The sequence below is a fragment of the Pteropus medius genome, unplaced genomic scaffold (assembly GCF_902729225.1).
Source record: "Pteropus medius unplaced genomic scaffold, Ma_sr-lr_union100, whole genome shotgun sequence".
NCBI lineage: Eukaryota > Metazoa > Chordata > Mammalia > Chiroptera > Pteropodidae > Pteropus > Pteropus medius.
Window position 1 is genome coordinate 2,953,523 of NW_024353907.1, and position 13,580 is coordinate 2,967,102.

The following is a 13,580-nucleotide window of genomic DNA, read 5'->3' on the forward strand; positions in this document are numbered from 1 at the left end:
GAGAGTATTCTGTTGACCTCACAGAAATTAAAAGAATTATAAGAGAATGTTATAAACAACTTTACACCAATAAATTAAGTAACTTAGGTGTCTTAGGCACAAATTACCAAAACTGATTCAAGAAAAAGTAGAATCCAAACTTAGAAATATGCTCAGGAGGAATGAAAACATATGTTTTGTACACAAATATTCATAGTAGCATTATTTGAAATGGCCAAAAAGTGGAAACAACCAAATGTCCATCAACTAATGAATAGATAGATAAAAGCAATAAATCTATACAATGGAATAGTATTGGGCCATATAAAGGAATGAAATACTGATACATCCTACAACATGGATGAGCCTTAAAAACATTATGCTGAGTATAAGAAGCCAGTCACAAAAGACCTCATAGTGTATGAGTTCACTTAAGTAAAATTCCAAAATAGGCAAACTTATAGAGATAGAAAGTAGATTAATGGTTGCCTAGGACAGGGGGAGGGAGGATAGGGAAATTGGGATGAGGGTGAGGGCTAAAGGGTTCAGAGTTTCTTTTTGGGTTGATGCAAATATTCTAAAATTGCAGAGATAAAGTGCTCTGAATATACTAAAGTTTTCACTTCAAAGGAGTATTTTATGGTTTATGAATTATATCTCATAAATCTGTTACTAAAGAAAAAGAATTAAAAAAGCTGAATAGACCTAAAGAAAAGCTTAACCCAGATGACTTCATTGGTGAGTTCTCTCAAATATTTAAAGAAGAAATAATGTCATTCCTTCACAACCTCTTCCATAAAATAAGAGGAGGAGACACTTCCCAACTAATTCAATGAGAACAGTATTACCCTTATACCAAAGCCAGACAAATATAAGAAGAAAGATCACAGACCAATATCCCATGAACATAGATGCAAAAATTTTTAAAAGCATATTAGCAAATTGAATCCAGCAACATATAAAGAAGAGTATATATCATGATCAAGTTAAGATTTATCTCAGGAATGCAGGTTAGTTTATCATGCAAATAATTAATGTAATCTGCCTTATTAATAAAAGTAAAAAACCACATGATCATCTCAATAGTTGCCAAAAAAAATCTGACAAATCAAATACCCATTCATGAAGTAAAAAAAAGAAAAAAAAACTTGGATAGAAAAAATCTCAACCTGTTAAAGGGCATCTATGACAAACCCACAGCTACTATCATATTTAATGATGAAAGACTGAATCCTTTCCCAAGATCAGGTAAAAGACAAAGACATCCACTCTCAGTACTTTTTATTCCATAATTGTAGTGGAGATTTGGGTCATTTCAATAAGTCAAGAAGAAGCAATAAAAAACACTTGCAGGCTTTTTTGATGGAAAGTATGTGGATATTTTTGTCTGCTCCCATTGCCATTTCTGAGTTACTGGCTTCTACAATAACTAATCCATGATATTCAAGGCAAAAAGAAATCCCAGGAAACTTACTGCCATGTCATTTTTCAAGGCCCTGGCTCTAGCCAATCAGCTGCATTCTCTCTACCTTTTAAAGTCATTTTACATTTGTTTTTTTTTATATAATATTCAGAGTTTCTATCTTAGTGAGAGAAGTAGAAAGAATCGTGTCTATTCCATTTTGGTCTGTAACCAGAAGTCTGGAATATTTATCTTTTATTAAATTTTTATTTTGGAATGATTTTAAATATTCAGTAAAATTGCAAAGGTAGTATAGAGAGTGCCCTTATACTCTTCACCCAATGTCCCCTAATGTTAACATCTTACATAACCATGGTACCTTTGTCAAAACTAAGAAGCTAACATTGATGCAATTCTATTAAACTCCAGACTATTCACATTTTACCCGTTTTTCCACTAATGTTCTTTTACTGTTTTAGGATCCACTACAGGATACTGCATTATATTTGGTCATCATGTCTCCTTAGTCTCTTCTTAATTATGACAATTTCTCAGTCTTTCTTTGTGTTTTTTTTTTTTTAATGACCTTAAAAAATTTAAAGCCACTGAAAAGCTCTAAAAAATAAGAAACTAGCTATACAGGAAGCCTCCAGAGACAGGAAATTAGGTAGCTTGGGGCCAGTGGTGAGAGGAAGACGTTTCGGTTTCCCTTTGTATTCTCAGTAACCATATTGCTTGTATTAATCAGATTCTCGAGAGAAGCAGAACCAATAGGAGATTTTATCTACGTCTATGTCTATCTCTATCTATATAGAGAGCTGCATTTTAAGAAACTGGCTTACGCGATTGTGTTCGGCAAGTCCAAAATCTGCAGGGTAGGCTGGCAGGTGTTGTAATTCAGGTTCAAAGACAGTTTGCTGAAAGAATTCCTTCTTGCTTGGGGAGGTCAATCTTTGTTCTACTAAGGCCTTCAACTGATTGAATGAGATCCACACACGTTATGGAGGGTAGTCTACTTAAAGTCCATTGATTTAAATGTTAATCTCATCCAAAAACCTTACAGAAAACATCCAGAATGATGTTTGATCAAATATTTGGGCAGTATGGCCCAGCCAATTTGGCACATAAAATTAACCATCACACTGCTTATTTTTTAAAATTTAAATTACTTATTTAAAAAATGCATTTGAAGAGCAATGGTCAGATATTTTGTAGAATATCTCTCAATTTGGATTTATATGATGTTTTCTCATAATTAGACTTGAGTTATGGGTTTTGGGGAAGAGCAATACAGAGGTAAAGTGCTCTTCCTCACCATACCATATCAGGGGGTCCATGATATCACATAACTTTATCACTGGTGATTTTGACCTTGATCGTTTGGTTAAGGTGGTGTCTACATTTTTTTCTACTGTAAAGTTACTATTTTCCCTTTCTATATTCTTTCCAGGTGAGTCACTAAGTCCAGACCATGCTCAAGAGGAGGGAATTAAGTTCCACCTTCTAGAGGGGGTAGTATCAATGTATATATTAATTGGAATTCTTCTGTAAGGAATAGTTGTTACTTTCTCATTTATTTATTTAGTCAATTATTTATTGATATCACTATTGACTCATAGATATTTATCTTATTTTTGGAATTATAATTCAATACTATTGTTATTTGTTGCTCAAATTATTCCGACTTTAGCCATTGGGAACTCCTTCAAGTTGGCTTTTATGTATTTTTGACAAGCCCCCTTGCATTTTTTTTTAGCACTTCCGAATTTTCTGGCACCACAAAATGCTTTAGGCTCATCTTGTATTTTCTCTGCCCCAGTCCTAGACTTAGTCATTTCTCTGAGGATCTTGAGTGATGGATCTGCTCATTGCTTCTGAGACCCTATAAAAGGACAGAACTAGGAAATATATGTACGTGTGCTAACACGTGTATACATATACAATGTCCATAAGTTTGTTTCCATGTTTATATTTATTCAAATAAACGTGAGTTCACTCATATAAAAAAGGTACAAGAAAATTGATGCAAAAAAGTCATGCCTTGACTTCTCAATCTTCTATAATTGTTTCATCTATAACGAAAATAAATGTGATGTAATTACATACATACACAAACACATATTCATATGATATCTGTGACTTGAATCCAGCATCATGGGGTTTGGTCTTGCCTTTTGCCCCTTTTTTTAATTTGTAACCACTTGCTCTGGTACCATGGTTTCTATTGTCTACAATTTATTCACTTATTTGTTCAACCCCAGAATACATACATGTAAAGTAGTTTCAGAATTATTATCCTGTTGCCCTGTGATGAAAAAGTATTTATGTAGTTCTTGTCTTTGAGTATTACTGTTTCCCAAAGTTACTTTGATCGGCTCCTTTTATCCCCACCCACTTCAATAAGGTTATGTCATACATTTGTAATACAGTTAGAGTCATTTGTCACAGTCTGCATTCCACCCTTCCTGGGTTCCCCCAACACTCTTGTTGATTTAAAAACATTGTATATAATAAAGTTCACTTTGTATGGGCAGAGTCATTTATCCACCAACCTAGGACAGTTCAATCACCCTAAAAATTTCCCTTTGTGTCCTCCCTTATCTTCCCACCCCCAGGGCCAGAGCTATTTTGAGGGGCTGGTTTCCAAGTCTGCAGAAACCATAACTCCGATCCATTGAAACTGTTGAGATGAGAGACAGCTGAAGTGTAACAGAATAATGTGATTTCTTCTTTCTGGCTGCCCTCTAGAGGCTGAATGAAAAGCCTGTAACAGTTCCCAGAAGGAACAGAAGAGGTCTGTAACTTCAGATGGACTTTCTCACATACTATGGTTCACTTGTTTAAGTATCAAATGGTTGAGATTATATGTCTTCCTTCTGGAGAACCATACAGAGGAACAGTCTACTCACAGTCTGGTGGGGAAGAAATCTCTTAATATTAATAACATGACCTCACAACCTAATCTTTAATCAGCTCCGTGAGAGATCAGAGAGGAGATCTATGCTTTTAAATAGAGACCTTGCAATTGGCAGTGAAGTAAGTGTAGCATTTTTCTTAAATGCCACTGAATTCAATTAAAAATATTTCATTTGGTATTTTTGCATCTCTAGTTATTAGTGAGATTAGTTTAAAAATTTTTTCTTCTCTTTTTTCTTTTGCTATCTTTGGTCAGGTTTTGATAAAAGGAATTTACTCCTGTTAGAAAATACATTGAAGTTAGAATTCTGTAAAGATTAAAAACCTGGATACAGTATCAACCCAAATATGATCTGCTCTTGGTGCTGATAATTGTGGCAAGTAAGGATGTGAGCCTCATGGGAATCCTAGAGTGGAGAACTTGGGTGGAGCTTTCTCCTGGGTAGACTGGTAAAGCTTTGGAGCCAGAGTGAGAGGTGGCTATTTGAAAAAGCTCAGGCCACAAAGGCATGGACCTCTAGGTATGGGGGAGAGGGAATGACATTTGATCCCCTCAGGTGGGTTTAATTGTCTGGGCTTCAAGAAACTAAAGGGAGCAAAAAGGGTAGGCTGCATCCTCTCCAGGCCTGAGTCTAGGAAGGCATGAGGAGACCTTGGAGCAGGAAGCTTTTCTCCTGGGTCCTTAGCAGGGTACTGGTAGCCTGCCTATTGTTATGGCGAGCTCATGAGGGGTGAGACCATTTTGTCTTCTACCACCTACTGCCCCTGTACTTCAATAACTAGACATTGGCCCCAACTAGAATCGACTCATCTAAGGGACACCAGAAGCTAGAGAAACATCAATCAGAACAAGAATAACACAAATCCAACAAAACTTATTCAATTTAACCACTTGAGTTAAAAAATATGAATACAGGAAAGGTCACTGGTAGTGCAAAGTATTTTCTGAGTTAGCGTGACTTCCCAACTGCTCATTTCAGTAGCTGATTAGAAGAAAAGGGTAGTTGTGGGGACACCATGGTGGCCTGCAAACTCAAATGGAAAAAATATGTCAAAGCATAGAGCAAAAACACTAAGATGGAAACTATGAGGAACTTGTCATGAATTGGGGTGAATGTATACATGAGTTTCTTTAGTATATACCCAAGAGTAGAGCTACTAGCTCACAGGATATATGTATCTTCATCTTTATCAGAACATGCTAAAACATTTTCTAAAGAGATGGTATGAGTTTGCATACTCATCAACATTTATGAGTTACCTTTGCTGCACATCTTCCCTAATTTGGTATTATTAGACTTTTAAATGTTTGCCAGTATATGTTTCAAGTGGTAGGTCATCATGGTATTAATTTGAACTTCCTCTTTAACAATAGAGTTGAACAGTTTTTCATATGTTTTACTGGCTATTTAGACTTCCTCTTTTCTGAAATGACTATTTCAGTGTTTTACTCATTTTTATATTTAGTTGTCTTCCCCCCTCATTTCCAGGTAGGTATTTTTATGTATTCTGAATGTGAGTCTTTTATCAATGAATGTGTTGTAAACATCTCCTCCCACTCTGTGACTTGTCTCTTAATGTAGTCTTCTTCTTCTTCTTTTTTTTTTAAATAATGGTTGGTTTTTAATTAAATGGCATTAGAACAATTACCTTATCATTTTGGGGAAAATTCAATATATTCACATCTTATACTAACAACAATCAAGATAGAGTACAGATGTTAATGTAAATAAAGTAAGTTATAAAATTATTGGAAGAAAACACAAAATCGGGATGAATAAAGCCTTTGAAACAATGGCAACAGATTCTGAAGTAATACAACAAAAGGCAAATATGTTTTGCTACATATTAACCAAGTTTTCTGTATACCAATACCGCCATAAGTTGTCTTAAGTGTTAAATAACAAATCACTGAATAGAGTTTGTAACATATAATACTTGCAAAGTTGTAACATCATGAATATATGCAAGTATCTTAGAAAAAGCTAAGGAATTACTTTTATTCAAAAACAGTGAAAGGATAGTAATATTCTGTTCTTAAATAAAACATAAATTACCAATAAACATTTGAAAATTGCTGTGTGTCATTAGCAATCAACAAAATATGAATTAAAGTGAACAAAACAACAAAATATTTGGATCATTATTTTGGTAAAGATTATTTTGACCTTTTTTTCTTTTTTCTTTTCAATTATAATTGACATTCAATATTATTTTATGTTAATTTCAGATGTAGAGCATAGTGGTTAGACATTTATATAATTTATGAAGTGATCCCTTCAATTGATCTAATACCTCAATAAGTCTAGTACCCACCTGGCACTATACATAGTTATTACAATAGTACTGACTATATTCCCTATGCTGTACTTTATTCCAAAGCCATCACTAATAATCTCCCCTGAGTGCCATAGGACAGTTAAAGGATGAATGGATAAGACAGGGCCATCCATGAAGAGGTTGGTTCAAATCCCACAGATGGTATCCAAGTCATTTATGTTAGATTTCTCAGGCCAGAGTCTGAAGAACTCAGCCAAACGCAAAATTTTAATTAAAAATAAAAACTTGAGCTCAGTCATGGCTTGCATTGCTATTGCATTTCATTGCCGTCAGACACAGCTGCCTTCAGACTGTTAGAAGCATCAGACGGCTTCTTTGATTGGGCAAAATTGGGGTAGCTCTTTGATGCTCTAAATTTATCTGCGAGCTGAACCTTTGGAGATGAGGCTATCCCTCCAATGTCCTGTTGCTCTTGATGAAGGCTTTGCACCCCAACTTAACTGCCTTCGTCTCCTCTATAAGAAATGGATTCTTCAGTAAAAAGAGATATGTATAGGTCACATAAAGACATATATAAAAGCATTCATAACAGCTTTATTTATAATAGCTCCAAACTGGCAACAACCCAAGTGTCCACCAACAGATGAATGGTTAAACAACACAATATTTCCACATGATGGAGTTTTACTCAGCAATGAAAAGAAAGGAAGTACAGATATACACGACATGGATAACCTCAAAAACATGTTGAGTGAAAGAAGCCGGATGCAAAAGAGTACATACTGTGCAATTCCATTTGTGTAAAGTTCAAGAACAGGCAGAATGAATCTATGGTGAGAAATAACAGAATTATGGTTACCTTTGTTGTGAGTGGGAGAGGAGTAGTAGTGAATGTGAAGTTGCATGGAGGACATTTCTTGGGGAATGAAACCTTCTATACCTTGATGGTGCTCATATGAGTGTGTATATTTGAAAATTTATCAAACTGTACACTGAAGATGTATGCCTTTTTGATGCCTAAGTTATACCTCAGTTAAAAGAAGAAGAAAAGAAAGAACAGGAATAGAAAGCAGAAAATGAAATCATCAATAAACCCAAGCAAAGCACAAAACGAGGCTAGCAGGCAGTACCATGCAGGTGTGTCCTCTGCAGCGGGGAAGCAGGCAGCTGTGGCTGTGAATGAAGCCCATGTTCTGGGCCCATTCGCAGGTCACCTGTGTGGAGTTGACCCAAAGGGGAGGCTTGACTTGCTCTTGGGGCAGGGGTTGGCTTTACTGGAGCAGGTCGCTCCTCAGTATGTAAAACTTACACGAGCTTTTGCCAACCGCATTCAGCCTCTTAATCTTTTGGCAGCTGCTTCAAAAGCATCACAGAGCCAGATGAGACAGTTTCCAGAGTCTGACAGAGTGAGCATTAATCCCACAGATTTGCTGCCAAACAGGAAGAAAAAGGACAACTTTTAAAAAGGCAAGGGGATAGTAGCTGGAGGCTAAGATGCTTGACTGAAGGGCCAGAGTGCCTCCCAAAACTACAGCCGAGTTCTGTGCTGGATACAGTTTCTTCTTCTTAGAAGGCTGGTTCTTCTGACTTTCTGCACCGTAGAAGAGGAAGAAATAATTGTGAATGCAGCTCCCAGTCTTTCTCCCTTCCTCCTTCCTCTGTCTCTCCACATCCCTAGCTCCCACCAATATTGCTGTACTCTATACTTGTTCTGTCTACAAGGAGTGAGCTGCATTCTCAATGAGCAGAGGTTGGTTGTCCTTTTCACTCAGCCTAGAGTTCCCCTACTTCCATTTCTTTCCTCTTGTAGGTCCTAACAGTGTGATGGCAAGTTGCATTTCTCTCTCTTCCTCCATCTCCCCCTCCTTCTCTCTTATTTTGTGCATCCGACATACAGTTTCATGCATCTATTCATGAAAAGCTCTATTATGGACACTTGGGTGGACAATTACTCTTAATATAACAGTAGCCAAAAATTATCCATGTACAACCTAGATAAAAATTATTTATGGATAAACATTATACTCCTTTTCTATGAACACATGAAGGCGATACAAATTATGATTCCTGCACAACTCATGACTCAAAGAAGCAGCATACAACACAAATGGAAATGGAGAGAAAGCAAGCTGCATATTTAGAACTGAAACAAATGCAACAAAAACAATGATAAATGTGGAAATTATTTGTTCTAATTTTCATTGTTAGTCACTCAGTTTCGGCAAGTCTTCTGAAACTTTGTTTTGGTTTTGTTTTTACTTCCTGGGACTTAGCTTGAAAATAAACATCAAAACTGGTTCAGATTTTTTTCAACGGGCTCTTATCTCAGTTTTAAAAATATAGAAATCTCGATGCCTCAAATGAAGTCTGTCTCAAAGTCAAGGCCAAGTCTTGGAAGCTTTGATCAAGTCCCAGGCAGGAAGACCAGAGTGTCATGGTCATAGCTGCTCCCAGGCTGCTGGGCATGCACAAGGGAGAAATCTCTGCTCTTTATTTTACTTTATTTTTATTTTATGGTGAATAGTTTTAATTTATTTTTTATTGTTTTATTTTCCTATTAGAGTTGATGTTCAATATTATTTTATATTAGTTTCAGATGTACAGCATAGTGATTTGACATTTATATAATTTGCAAAGTGATCCTTCCAGTTAGTCTAGTACCCACCTGGTACTATACATAGTTATTACAATATTATTGATTGTATTCTCTATGCTATACTTTACATATGTGAAAATTTTGTAACTACCAATTTGTACTTCTTAATCCTTTCACCTTTTCACCCAGCCCCTCAATATCCCCTCCCATCTAGCAACCATCAGTTTGTTCTCTGTATCTGTGAATCTATTTCTGTTTTGTTTGTTTATTTTGTTCTTTAGATTCCACCTATAAGTGAGATCATATGGTATTTGTCTTTCTCTGTCTGACTTATTTCATTTAGCATAATACCTTCTATGTCCATCCACGTTGTTGCAAAGGATCAGATTTCATTCTTTTTTATGGCTAATATTCCATTGTATAAATATGTATCACTTCTTCTTTATCCAATCACCTATTGATGGGCACTTAGGTTGTTTCCATATCTTAGCTATTGTAAATAGAGCTGCAGTGAACTTAGGGGTGCATATATCTTTTAAAATTAAGGTCTTGGATTTCTTGAGATAAATACCCAGAAGAGGAATTGCTGGGTCATATAGTAATCCTATTTCTAATTTTTCAAAGAGCCTTCAAACTGTTTTCCATAGTGACTGCATCAACTTGCAATCTCACCGAAAGAGCACTAGAGTTCCCTTTTCTCCAAATCCTTGTCAGCACTTGTTGTTTTTTGATTTATTGATGATAGCCACCTGACAGGCATGAAGTGATATCTCGTTGTGGTTTTAATTTGTATTTCTCTGATGATTAGTGACATTGAGCATCTTTTTATATGTCTATTGGGCATCTGTATGTCCTCTTTGGAGAAATGTCTATTCAGGTCTTCTGCCCATTTTTTAATTGGATTGTTTGGGGTTTTTTGGTGTTAAATTATATGAGTTCTTTATAAATTTTGTATATTAACTCCTTACTGGGTGTATCATTGGCAAATATCTTCTCCCATTCAGTAGACTGTCTTTTCATTTTGTGAATGGTTTCCTTTGCTGTGCAAAAACTTTTTAGTTTGATGTAGTCTCATTTGTTTATTTTTTTTTTGTTTCCCTTGCCCAAGGAAGTATATCAAAAAAAAAATATTACTAAGAACAATGTCAGAGAGTTTGCTGCCTATGTTTTCTTCTAGGAGTTTTGGGTTTTACATTTAAGTATTTAATCCATTTTGAGTTTATTGTATATGGTGTAGGAAGGTGGTCTAGTTTCATTTTTTACATGTATCTGTCCAGTTTTCTCAACACCATTTATTGAATAGACTGTCTTTACCCCATTGTATAGTCTTGCCTATTTGTCACAGATTAAATGACCATAGAGGTGTGAATTTATTTTCTGGGCTTTCTATTCTGTTCCATTAATCTAAGTGTCTGTTTTTATGTCAGTACCATGCTGTTTTGATCACTATAGCCTTGTAGTACAGTTTGATATTAGGTAACATATCTCCAAGTTTTTCCTTCTTTCTCAAGATTGCTGTGGCTATTCAGGGTCTTATGATTCCATATAAATTTTTTCATATAAACTATTTGTTCTAGTTCTGTGAAAAATGCCATTAGTATTTTGATAGGGATTGCATTGAATCTGTAGATAGCTTCGATAGTATGGCCATTTTAATGATGTTGAGTCTTCCTACCCATAAGCACGGTATATGCTTCCATTTATTTGTATTTTCTTCAAATTTCTTTCTTTAATGTCATAATTTTCCAGGTGAAGGTCTTTTACCTTCATGGTTAAATTTATTCCTATGTATTTTATTTTTTGATACAGTTGTGAATTGAGCAATCCTTGCTTTTTAAATATGTCTGCATTTTTCATAATAAAAACAATACATTTGGATGACTTCTATTTTCTTCTTGGTCTATGTTAATAGTTTCCATTTTGCTGTAGCAAACAAATATTTTCTTATTAAAACAGTTTTACAAGTTCCCAAAGAATATTTGTTAAATACAGAAAAGTAGAAATAATTTAAAAAAAACCCAAAGCCCTAGTATATAAATCTAACCACTGTTAATATTTTAGTATCTTTACTTGCAGTCTTATTCTGTGCAAAATTTTTGTATTAAAAAAAAAAAACAACCCAAGAAACAAAAACAGAAAAAGCTCAACATGTACAAATCATTTTGTGACACTTAGCATTGGGTCACTAGCCATTTTCTCATGGCGTTATAACTTCTCTGTAAATAGTATTTTAATTTTGTTACATTTGTAATTGTGTGGGTGCAAACCAAATTACTTAGCCAGTTCTCTACTCTTGGGAATTTTGATTATATACAATGCTCTGCTATTTAAAATAATGGTGTGATTATAATTTCAATGTATAAATCTTCTATCATGATCTTTTGGTCTCTTTCCTGGAGGTTCACTCATCAGTTCTCCTGGCATTGAAGGTCAGGCTGCCAGTGCAGGGGAGGGCAGGGAGTGGCAGTCACTGTGTACTCAGACCCTTGATCCCCCAGTTTTTGGTGTGACCTGCTGTCCTAATCTGTGCTGTTTCTGAAGACCCCTTGACTCTCTTCAGGGAAGGAGCATCCAATCTTTTTTGGGTCTTAGAGGACTATGAATGGGGGAGGGAGCATCTGGGGTCCAGTTGCTTCTTAAAAGGACCATTTAAAACTCATCCTTATTTCAGTCACCCCTTCCCTCTCACTTGGACCTAGTGCCACGAATTCCTCAAACTTTCGAGAAGTTTTGTGGTGTAAATTGGGATGGTTCTCATTATCCTCTGCTGCCAGCTTAGGATTCAGTTCTCTTGGTCCTGATGTTATTTGCTTTCCAGCCCTCAAAATTTTGTTTCTACTTTTCTCCTCTCTCATTTCCCCCTATGTGGTAGATTATGCCTATTAAAAGTTCCATTGACCCTCATTTTAGTAGGGGTTACTAGTATTCAATTCATGATTTTTAACAGTCAGTCTGTGAATAAATCTCTCTTCATTCTTAATTACTTCCTTTGGATAATGTCCCAGAAGTGAAATTATTGGGTAGAGTGTGCAATCCTTTTTGAAGTTCTTGATGAACTTTGACAAATTGCTTTTCAATAAGATTATATTCTCGTTGCTATGACTTATTTTTTTCCTGAATTTTTACCTGCCTTGGGTAAGATCATTAAAAAAAATAAAATATGAAAATATGTGTTATTTTGACAAGTGGAATATTAACTCACTATTGGCATAATTCCCTCTAAAGAGTGATTTTTCAGGAGAAGCTCCATGTAGGGGCATGAGGCAGAGAGGTGGATTCAGCTAAATGACAAAGGGTGTGGTGAGGTTTGAAGGGGGATTTCAGCTCATGCTAGATGCCCTGTATACACAAGACACTATGGTTTGTGTGTAGAAAGGAAGGAATCAGAAATGAGCTTGTGAGCCTCAAGTCTCTACTGCCTTCCAGTGGTAGGAGCTATCCTGGTTCTGGTATAGGCACATTCACTTGGACAGATTGAATAAGAAAGTAAGAGAAAAAGAGCAGTAATCATGAAAATGGTGCAGTGGTGTTTCTACTCAATGAACATCACCCCAGAGTAAGCCCCAAATGGGAGACATGAATCTTCCTTTTAATCCAACTCAGTTTCTACATGTTTCTCATAGTTAGAACTATCTTGTCACACAGATAATGCTCTTGCGTTTTGGGTTACGTCTTTTGTTTCATATAGCACATGTGCAAGCCAGCTTCTTCACCTGGTGCCAAACCAATTTCTGCTTCATGTACTGCATTGCCTTTTTAACTTTTAATTTGGAATAATTTTAGACTTACAAAAAAGTTACAGAATAGTGTACCAAGTTCCTTTATCTGACTTCCCCTAATGTTAACTAACATTTTACATAACCATAGTACAATTATTGAAACTAAGAAATTAACATTGATAAAATACTGTGTACTAATCTAATAGACCTTATTGGGGTTTCACCAATTGTCTCACTGAGAAAGAGAAGAATGGACCACGGTAGCTGGGAACTGGCCTGGCATTATTCAGGCCTTCTCCTTGGTGTTGCTCAGCGCAGGCCTGGCCCTTGCAGCTAGACCTTCATGTTTTCCCTGAATGGAAACAACTTCTCAGATCACTAACATCAAACAAGGCCAATCTGTGACCATGATGAATCAGTATAAAAAAAAATGTCTGAACACAAACAATAACGTGAACATTGTATAAACAAAAATGATCAAAAATCCCTCTATCCTGGCTAATATGAATGACTGCTGCTTTACTAACTACAATGTTAGCCTGCTTTATCTCTACTGCCTTATGGATAAGACTTATTGAGATGTGGAAACATGGATTTACCACCACTTCCTGACAGCATCCAATCAAGAGTAAAACCCTGCTTCCTTGAACCCTCCCCCCAATAACAAGCCCCAATCCTCTAAAAAGTC